Consider the following 11,552-nt stretch of genomic DNA (forward strand, 5'->3'; position numbering starts at 1 on the left):
ATCCGGGCTCAGATACTCAGCACCACACCCAGAAATAATAACTGGCCGTGTAACCTTGAGCAAGTTACTTAACCCCAATTGCTTTAAAAAAAAATGTATATCTTTAGCATCTTAACTGTAGTTAGCAAGAATTAAAACAGAAAGGAATCAGGTAGTAAGCTGCAATGACGTCCTCTGCAGTCCTGTACCCTTTTAAATTTTTTTTTTTTACCTACCCCTAGAAGTCTCATGGGTGGCACAGTGGATAGAGTGCTCTCACTGGAATCAGAGGGACTTGAGTTCAAAGCTAGGCTCAGATCCTAGCTATGCAACTCTGCTCAAATTACTTACCCCTTTTTTGCCTCAGGCCCTTATCTGTAAAATTAGCTGGAGAAGAAGATGACAAACCACTCCAGTATGTTTCCCAAGAAAAGCCCAAATAGGATAACAGAGGATCCTACACAACTAAAATGATCCAAAAACAACATTATCTCAGATGTCAGGCAATCAGTACATTTATTACATGCACTGAGGATTCAAAGAAAGGCACACGTCTCTGCTTTTTGGGATCTTGTGTGTTTAACCGACTGTGAATTCGGGTACATACACTCCCTGAACTTCTCATATCACTTGTTTATATGTGGTTTGTGGTGCTTCCAACAACCACAAATTGTCCTAATTATAAATCTGGTTATTCTTGCAGTATTGTTATCCAGGCCAAATATCTATAGTTTATAATTTGTGTTGTCCCATTATAGAAGGAAAATAGATAATGACATTTTGCCTCAGATCTTGGCACCTGTTTTTTTTTCTGAATCTAAAGAGTCCTAGGTTGTTTTATGATTAATTGTTTGTATTATTTCCATATTCCCCTCTTAGAAAATAAATTCTGTGAAGACAAAAATTTTGTCTCTTCTCCACCATTACAAGTAGTGCCCCTAGAAGAATAAAGCCTTCAAGATATTGGTTGAATTGAATTGATGGCTGGACCTACAGAACAGGAGGCCACACAGGATGAATAGGGGACTCAAAATCATGACATACACACACACACATATACACACACACACACACACACACACACACACACACACATAAAAAGTACTGGGAAAGTTGAGCTTGAAAATGTATGTATATGGGAGAGGGAGAAATAGGGAACATCACGGTAGCTTTTAGTTTACCTTTAGTGTCAGAGCTAGTATGAATGACAGTTATGAGGAGTTAGATTTTACCTAAATTATAAGGACTTTCAAACAATTAGAGCAGCTCAAAGGGAAAAATGCATTGCTTTGGAAGGTGTTAAATTATGTCACTGAAAATCATCAAAAAGAAGTTATGTGACCCCTTATTGAGGATTCTGACTTGAAACATACCTTGATCTAAAAGATTTCTAAGGTTTTTTGCAACCCAAATGTTCTGTAATTTAATACTTCAATATGTTCACCAGAGAATTGCTGGAGGTGCAGGGGAATGATAGATGCAAAAAAATCTGATGAACTTTCATCTATATATAGGACTAATGACTGGATATATGATTCCTTTGGCCTAAAGAACTTCATATAAAGTGGCTCCCACTACCACTGTGACTTTGGAACTTTCTTTGTACTTTAAAATCTCAGATACTTTCAAAGAAAGATTGTGATTAAATGTGTCAGAAATGGGACTTGAATCCAGTTCTTATTCACTCCAAAACCTGCCTGTCATCCCACTATGCTGAAGTATACAAAAATGAAATGCTATCTAGGCCAATCAAATTACTGCAATCGCTTGCCTGAGCACATAGATCACAATATTATATAGTTATCCTAACTACTGCACAATGTGCTGTGATAATTCTGGGGAAAACTATAAATAAGTTTTCTGCACTGTAGTCACTAGCCAATTGTAAATTATAAAATCCAAGGCCTGAAAGCCTTCACAAAATTCAGAGAATCATGGAAAGAAGCAGTAGAAGAACCACTTTTGTCCAAAATGATATTAACTAATATTGCCTTTCATATGTAGAACCGAACTTTAACAAAGAGCAGATTGAGGTGATGCTGTGCATGTTATTAGCAAAGGCATGCAACCTGATAACAAGGGAGTGCTATTTGGCTAGCTTCTATGTGTGCCAAAAAAACCAAAGGCGGTGAGGGGTGGGGGGGTGGGGAGGGAAGGTCTTTGAAAACCTAGGTATATTTTCTTTCTGATTGGGACTCACCTGGCAACTCTGATGGACATTTTAGCTAAGAGTTCCTGGCTCTTCCTTTTTACCTAATTATTGGATGGGAGGGAAGAGGGATATCCCCTGGGGAAGACCTTAATTAAAACTTGGCTTCTGTTGGCCAATGTTTGAACACTAAACATAAATTTTCCTAAAAGATTATTTTATGGAAAACTCATGCAAGGCAGGCACTCACATTGAAGACAGAAGTGATATGAGGACACTCTTAAATTCTCTCTGAAGAAATTTGGTACTGATTGTGAGACATGGGAGACACTGCCACAGGATGACCCAACATGGAATGCCTACATCCAAGAAGGCATTTGTGCTCTTTCAGCAAAGTAGAATTTCAGTAGTTCGAAAGAAATGTGATATGAGTAAATTTATAACCATATCTATTCCAAATATTCATATGGATGACTTGTGCCCAACTTCTGGTAAAGCCTTCTTAGCTCAAATTGATTTGATCAACCATAATTGGATTCATTACACTTTGACCCTAACATCTTGTAATTTTAGTCCTCAGCAAGCACAAAGGAAAAGGATCAAAGGCAAGGGACCTCACCCAAGCTAGTTAAGGAACAGATGACTTGGAGTACTTCCCTTATCCTATCATACCCTTCAGTAAAGCTGCCTTGATATTCAGAGGTTGGGGTCTGAGGAAAGGGATAGATTCATACAGAAATGGTGGTAAGAAATTCAATCCGACATTAATTTTCCTCTCTTAAAATCCCCCCAAAATGTTTTATTCAGCCTCAGTTTTATGACTTCAAGTATAAATAGAGTTAAAGGGGAAGGCCGACCCACTATTTGATTTTAAACAGCTCAATATTGGGGAAAGTCTTTTTTTTTTCTTTTCCCTCCCTTTCAAAAAAGCCTAAAGTTGATTTTCTACTACTTCTATACATGACTCCTAATCCTGCCCTTTGCCAATGAGCAGAAGAATGATCTTCCCTTTTACACATTAGAGGCCTTCAACTACTAATAATAGAACTACTATATCTCCATGTAGTTATTTCCAGTATAAATAAGCCTAGTTCTTTCACCCAATCCTTCTATGATATGTTGCCTTATTCTTATTGGTTTCCCACTTTTGGTTGCACTCCATGTTATCTGTGTCATCTATCTATGCAGAGGAGATTGTCTATGAAAAGCACAAAGTATTGATACAATCAGACCTATAATTTAGGAATACAAATTTGGTGAATATGTGGATGATAGAAAAAGGGAAGAGATCAGAGGCAAGGAGACTAATTAGCAAGTTATTTCATTGTGTAGTCTACAATATTAGAATATAAGTAACTTGAAGCCGTATCTCTTTTTGCCTTATTTTTATTCCCAGTGCTTAGTGTAGTGCATGGCACTTAAATGCATGTTGATTGACTGATGAATTAATCTACTACAAGAAATCATCCTTGTTCCTTCCAGGCATTAATGACTCTTCTTCCTTCCACACTTGGCTCTAAATTCTCTTATGTGATTCTCACTTTGCATTCTATAAATTTGAGTAAAAGTCACATCTCCCTACTATACTCTGAGTATAGTATGAGGACAAGGACATGTTTTATTTAAACTATGTACCTCTATCAGGGTCAAGTAGAATATGTTACACTAAGTATTATTCAACAATCTTAAATGTTGAAATACAGATTGATTGTGAATATGTTTTATGCATTTTCAGACAATTTAATACTTCACTGAGTTAAATAACAAAACATGTATACACATGCATATATACATATGTATGCATACATATGCATACATAAACACAAGCATATGTATAAATATTTGCACATACGTATATACATGCATGTATGTGAATTGTGTATTTTGTGTGCTATAGTACATGCTATATTTAACAATAGAGTAAAGTATAGGGTATGGGGGATCTAGGGATATGAATGCATAAAACTTACATAATAAATGTAAAACAATTATTACAGTGGAGTAAGGAGGGCAGTAAGAGCCATGGGTAATAAGACAGGCTTCATGTAGAAAGTCTTCTTTTAGGTTGAGCTTTGAAGGAAGCTTGGTATTCTCAAAGCCAAACATGAGGATAGAGTATATACTAAACCGAGGAAATTATCTGTGAAAAGCTCAGATAAAATCAGACCTATGATTTAAGAACATAAATTCGGTGAATATGTGGATGATAGGAAAATGGATGAGAGAGTAAAGGAGATTAATTAGCAAGTTATTTCAAAAGCACCTACAACAGGTGATAAAAGGCTGAATGAGGGAGAAAAGGAGACAGATATAAGTGTAATGCCAAGCAAAGGCAACTTCCCAAGGTTCAAAATACCAGCATAGCTGCTCTCCATTTTATTCAGCAACAAATTCAGAACACAGAAAATCAAAATATAGCATAATTCAAAATACAGCATTCACCAAGTGTAATTCAATATTTCCCAAGTACTACTCCACCCCTTGACATTACATTCATTTAGTCAATCACAAAGTTCTTCTTCTAAATATTATTCCACCCCTAGGCAGTACATTCATTTAGTCACTCACAAAGCCACTCTTCTCAAATCGAGATTAGTTTCCAATCATAAGCAAAGTACATTCTTTTGGTCAGTCACAGAGCTCAAAAATGTCAAAAGTTTCCCACCCTTGGATCACAACTGAATAGGCCATCTACACCAGAGTTACAACAAGCTTAAGCACAGCATTTAATATCCAAAGAGAGGTCTTGTCTTCATCTTGACCTGAGGCAAGTTCTCAGCAATCTTTGTTGCTGGGGAGACAAAGTTTAGCAAAGCCACAAGATGCAATGCCAGTGTCCTCATTAACTCATTCTCTATCTTCAGAATAGTTCTAGGACCCCTGAAAATATTAGCAAAACCCTCTTCCAGGATTTCTGTAAACATACAACAAGAAAATCCTTCTTCAGGGCTTCTGAACCAACAGCAAGGTTCTAGAACCTCTGCAACAACACCACTCATCTTCACTAGTGGTCACAATTCACTCTCTGTCTTCAGAACAGTCTCTGGACCACTGAAATACCAGCAAGGTTCCAGGAACTCTGCAACAACAGGACTGTCCTTCAGCAGAGGATGAATCTGGCAAAACAACATCAAAACAGACAGAGGACCAACATAACAGTCATGTCTCCTCAGTCCTTGGCAGCTCTGGGTGGCAGCTCTCAAAAGTCCTGAGCAGTACGAGCTGGCTCTCAGCAATCCTCTCCATCTCTCTGCCTCCACGATGCTGCTTCCAAAAAATTTTTCTGCCTCTCTCTCTGCTGGTGCCTCTCTAAATTCATGTCACCAGCTCCTCCCAGTTCAGCCCTCTCTTTTTCATGTCAAAAAGTCCATCCCACAAGTGGGATTCACAAGCTCTGGGTTTTAACACTCAACCAAGCCAATACAGGGCATCTTTAAATTCCATTACTATTACAAATAAGAGACATTTTGAGCTAGAAGTCTTTACAAATGATTTTATTTGGAAAAGATAAGAGATTCAGAATCTAGCATAACTCCAAATTTAAACTTTAATTGACTCAGAAGATCACAGTATTGTAAACCCAGGCTCTCTGGGGGAATTCAGATTTTTCTTTAGCCACATAAAAATGGCTTCTAGAAATTTAAATCCTTTTCCCTAAAAGGAAGAAAAACAGAGGAAAATGATACATTTTAAACTATTGGTGAAGATAAAGAAAGCAGTTCGCCAAGTAATGAATGAAGGTCTGAATTTCAGGAACTGGGTTAAGAAGAGGAGGAGATCTTATTCTGATTCCTTGAATTCATGTCTTATTACTTCTTTTACTACTTTTTTTTTAGCTCTGTTGAGAATCCCTACCTGATTCACTGAAAAAAATGCAATTCTATTTTTTTTTCACAAGATTTTCAGAGTATTTATAGATTCTCCTTAAGTTGGTATCAGTTTCATGTATAGCACTATGAGTTTGTGTTAGAAAATTTTGATCAGGTGACATGGGTTTGGGAAAGGAGTAAAGACTCGTGATTATTATTTGCATAAATGAATGGGGATGTTATGTAGAAGAAGGATCATTGTTGTTATGCTTGAACCAAGATAGTAGCATTAGGAACATTGAGTAGAAGTTTTAGTTAAGAAGATTTCAGCTGAACAAGAGAAAAAAAATTAAAGGAGATTTTGAAGAATGAACTGTGTTACCTTGTTACTCCTCTAAGAGTTGATGACCATCTATCAGAGATGCTGTATTAATGATGCATATATCAGAAAAAAGGTAAGACTAAGTTACATTTAAGAAACCTTTCAGTACTATAAAACTTCTTTTCAATAATATATTTTCTCATTTTCCCTGATATTTCCTTATATTTAATTTCTAACAAATTATGAATGAAATATTTCCATATTGGTGTAAAGTCAATGACAAGCAGCTCTGCTTGTTCTATTCTGTTGTGAATAACTTTAAAAATCTAATCACCTAGTATAGTGAACTCTCTATTCAGCAACAAACTACAGCAAGACATTCAAGAAATTAAAACATAACATTCACACCAATATAACAGTATATAACAATATAACTTATTACTAAGGTGGCCACATAGTCTTAAAAAAAACACATCATTCAGTAAGTCATAATCTCCTCAATCAGTATAGTGTACCCAAGTATAATATCGCCTTTCATCTTGAATAGAGTCTGGTTTCCAATCATCCTGAAGTCATCATCCTTAAGGGGTAGCAGAAAGTACCAATACCATCCACCCATAGGTCACAATCTCATCAGTCAATGCAGAGTACTCAAACCCCCTGATTCCTCTTCCACACTCCCAAATCTTGCCTGGATTCACAGGAAGGCAGCTCTTCTATCTCTTGCCTGGATTCACGTGCAATTTTCTGCTCCAGTTCTATATTTCAGCCCATGGGGACTCTTCCACGCCAAGACCTTCAGAGTTTCTGTTTCTAGGAAGACAAAGCTTAACAGAGTTTCAACAATATTTACACACTTTGATGGAACTATCCTCTCAATTCACTTTCTGTCTGAAAATGTAACACAAAACAACAGACAAGCTTTTGTCTGCAAAATCAACCACAAATCAATAGCAAAGTCCCAGGACTTCTGTCAGCAGTACCCTCTTTCAGGACTTCTATAAACAGTCTTCTTTCAGGACTTCTGTATCAAAGTAAAGTCCTCTTTCAACAGACGGAATGCATCATTCTGACAAAGTAACATCAACACAGACAGAACAGACAGAGTGCCAAAATCACAAACATTCTCCTTCTCAGTTCTGCTTGGTCCCAGCTAGTGCTGAGCTTTTATCTTCTCTGCTCCTTCCTGTCCCACCCTTCCTGCTCTATGTTGCTTGGCAAGCTCCTCCCACCATGTGCTCAATGTGATAACATTAGGTCTATTGAGGGCAGGGAAGGTCTTCAAACTCCCTTAGGCCTATTAAGGGCAACACAATGTATACTGTTTCCAACAAAGACTTCACACAATCAAACGCAAGGCTTAAAGACACTTGGATAGCTGAAAGAAGGAATACAGTACTATTTTGTTTTCTATTACAATAGGACATAGCAGACTAAAGATAAAATTTAATAATAATAATGATAATAATAGAAAAGCTTTAACTAAACATTTGAGATGGATACATACATATGAATCATTGTATTTCACATCCCAGATGTCTCATTAATATTTTGGTGTGTGAAAGATGAAATGACTTATGAAACAGCTAAATGGCACAGCAGTGAGACAGCTAAACCTGGGATCAGAAAGTCTCAGCTACCTAAGAGCTATGCAACCGTTGGCATGTCATTTAACCTCCTTTCATCTTCCATTTCCCTATCTGTAAAACAGAAGTAATAATAGTTCTCACAGGATTAATAATAATAGGCTCACAGGATTGTGGCAGCATATGACTAAAAATATGTACAGTGTCTTGTAAGACTCAAAAGTATTTAAATGCAAGCTATTATTATTTTTTATGAAGCTGGAAAGTTAACCATATTTAGTATATGAGCTATGGCTTAAAGTATGTATTGTACAGTAGTGTATAAATTATATGTTTAAAAACATAGTAACTAGCATTTTAGAAGGGTTTATTATGAAATATCAATGTTAATTATAACAACTAACATCAGTGACAGTCTGTTAAAAATAGAAAAAAATTCTATGCATTTTTACAGCCATATTCATTTCAAAAGTCAATTTTTTTAATTTTTAATTTTAAACTTTAAGATGGGATTGACATAAATATGATTTGGGTGATATGTGTTTATAAATGCATGAACATAAAAACAACTATACAATACATGCACATCACATATATATGTAAGCATGTATATACATGTATGTACATCACTTAACCCTATTTCCCTCAGTTTCCTTATCTGTAAAGTGATCAGAAGAACCATTTCAGTATCTTTTCCAAGAAAACCCAAATGGGCTTGCTAAGAGTTAGACACATTTCAACAACAATATATGACAATATATTTATGATGCTAATTATATCAAATCAACAGTGTTATTAAAATATATTTGGAAAAAAAATAGAAATACCACAATAAGATTGTTATTTTTCCCCATTCACCCTGAGAAACCTTGTTCAGGACAGACTCAAGCAAAGCTCCCTTTTTAATTTCCTCCTATTATTGAATGGTATCCGTTCAAAGGGTAGTTGTCTTCTTACCTAGAAGTTTTCTTTTAAGTCAGTAACAGGGGAATCTAATCATGATAGTCTTTGGCAGAAGCCCATGTAGTAAGAGGCCAGGTGTAATTTTAGTTCTTCTCATCTAGTAATCATATGAACTTAAGTTATTTCCCTGATTAATCTTTAAAATCCAGTAATCAGAACAGACTAGAAGAGCTCTTATCCAGCAGCCCCTGCTCTCCCAAGAACATGAGGATAGGATACATGCAAAAGCACTTATCCAGAGAGTCAACTTGGACCCTCTGTGTCAATTCACACAAAAAGCCTCCTAAGGAGGCAATCTTATTCACACTAAGAACAGAGTTCATGAGACCACACCCAGTGCTTCCTGTTTAACCATCCTGGGTGTGGAATTGCATACATTTTACTGCTTTGCTAGAGCATCGTTTTATGAGTGAGGAAATTGATCAATCAGATTATAAGCATTAGAGCAATTGCAGGTGCTCTAATAGGCTAACTGGTTCTAGCCTTAGTGGTGGGTGAACATAGTTTGGTTTTATTTGTATGGCCTATTCAGTCACTGTGCTCAGACTCTCTCAAATGATGGCAGTGTCTCTATTGATGGTCCTTGTAGTGAGTAGAGCTCAGGCTCAGCCTTTGGGGTTTTTGTTGACTTGCTGGCATTCAGGAGCCTCAGGGCATTTCCCTCTTGTCAGTCTCTATGAAATCAAGCTGCTGACACTTAGTGACTTTATCAGAAAATCACCACCAACAAGAGATGCCCTGCAATATTTTGATTATCCTAAATTCCTCACCACTGAAACAAACAAACAAAAAGCATTTCTTTAATACTCTCTTTTCCCTGATGATGATAATTATGGTAAAAATAATAATAGCTAACATTTATATAGTGCTTACTATGTGTCAGACTGCATGATAAGTATTTTACAATTGTTATCTCATTTGATATTCCCAACAACTCTGGGGGGTAGATGCTATTATTACCCCATTTTACACATATATTTGGGGCAAATATAGATTAAATGACATGCCTAGAGTCACACATCTAGGAAGTCTATGAGACAGATTTTAATTTGAATTTCCTGCGTCCAGCCCTGATACTTTGTTGTGCCACCTAGCAGTTCTAATGAGGGATAGTTCATACTAATTTTTTTGTTTCGATTTTATCATGCTGTTTAGTTTTTAACAGTATAGTCATGTCCTGAAACCCTACCCCAAACCAGGATTTTAGCTACCACATAAAAGATTTAAATATATCACAATACAATAAGCATTTATTGTGCAGAAGGAATCTTTCTAACAGCTCGGTTTATTAAAAAAGGAAAATACAACCCCTGCCATCCTACATCATTTGCAACATTCTGTACTTTTATTCCTCACTTTTCTATCAAGAAGAGGGGAATGGGTTTTCTTTATATTTTTTGTCCAGTTTTAAGATTGATCACTGATTTGAATTACATTTAATTTACTTTTTAATGTCATTTTTCCTTTATCTTATTACAACCACTGAATAAATTATCTTCTTGTTTTTTTTGTTCATTTTATATCAGTTGAAGAATTCAAATTATAAATAAGGCATTAGAAAATTGAATTGAAAAATCCCTTTGGTTAATATTTAAATATCTGAAATTTGTCTTTATTTTATAAAGGTTTGTGTGTGGTTTTTTTTTTGTAGATAGAATGAATACACAGTGAATAAAGTGAGGCATAGCAATATTGAATTTACATGAAATGTGTGGTGAAAATAATTATTTTTAAAATGATTAATGGAAGAGATTTTCTAGCCATAGAAAAATAATTAAAGTCTCAATTAATTCATATAGAGTGTTTTACTAGACCCTTGGAATAATAAAGATAAGGAAGAAATAAAGAAGGAAAGGAAGGAAAAAAATGAAAGGAAGTGAGGGAAGGAGTAAAGGAGGGAAAGGAGGAGGGAGGGGAAGCTGGAAGGGGCATAAAGAAGAAAGGGAGGAAGTAAGGAAAGAAGGAAGGGAGGGAGGAAAAAAGGAAAGAAGAAATAAAAAAGAAAACAAGAAAAATAATCTTATACATCATACATACCGAGTATGAAGCACATATAAACAAAAATTGGCATGAATCACACAGAATAGAGTATATTTTAAAGGACTAACAACACAAAAAAATCATGGATCTCCGAAAATAGTGTTGTGACATAATTTTTTAGTTACGCATATGGAGTCATATGCAGGAACACCTGCAATAATGTTCCACTTGTGACACTATGTTAGCATAGAAAAGTCAGTAAATCTCTTTTGAGCCTCATTTTCTTCATGCATAAAATGAACATAATCACTTCTGACATCCCTAACTCAAAAGACTGTCTTAAGGTTCAAATATAGGAATGTATATAAAATGCTTTCTGAACATTAAAGTATACATGTCAGTGATTATTAATAGTATTTTTATAGATTACCAAGTAAACATTTTACACACTTCAGATAAGTTTTGTACCAAGGCAGTTTCCAATAAATTTCATTGAAAAGATCACCTTTGGTGGGCATCAAGTATCTACAATTATTATTTATTCTTTTGAAGATGATTGTTTATTTTGTTATAAAATATTTAAATTTAATTTTTTGTCTTAATCATATGGCAAAGGGTCTCCTATTAAATAATCAATCAATTGATAAGCATTTAAGAAATATTTAGTACACGTTAGGAATGGGGAATTCAAAGAAAAAAATTATCTGTACCCTCAAATAGATTAGATCCACATCATCCAACAGTCAATCTAGAAATGAACTTTT

Source organism: Petaurus breviceps, unplaced genomic scaffold (genome assembly GCF_028583685.1).
Source record: "Petaurus breviceps papuanus isolate PSGF00001 unplaced genomic scaffold, PetGlider_PUasm1.0 176, whole genome shotgun sequence".
NCBI lineage: Eukaryota > Metazoa > Chordata > Mammalia > Diprotodontia > Petauridae > Petaurus > Petaurus breviceps.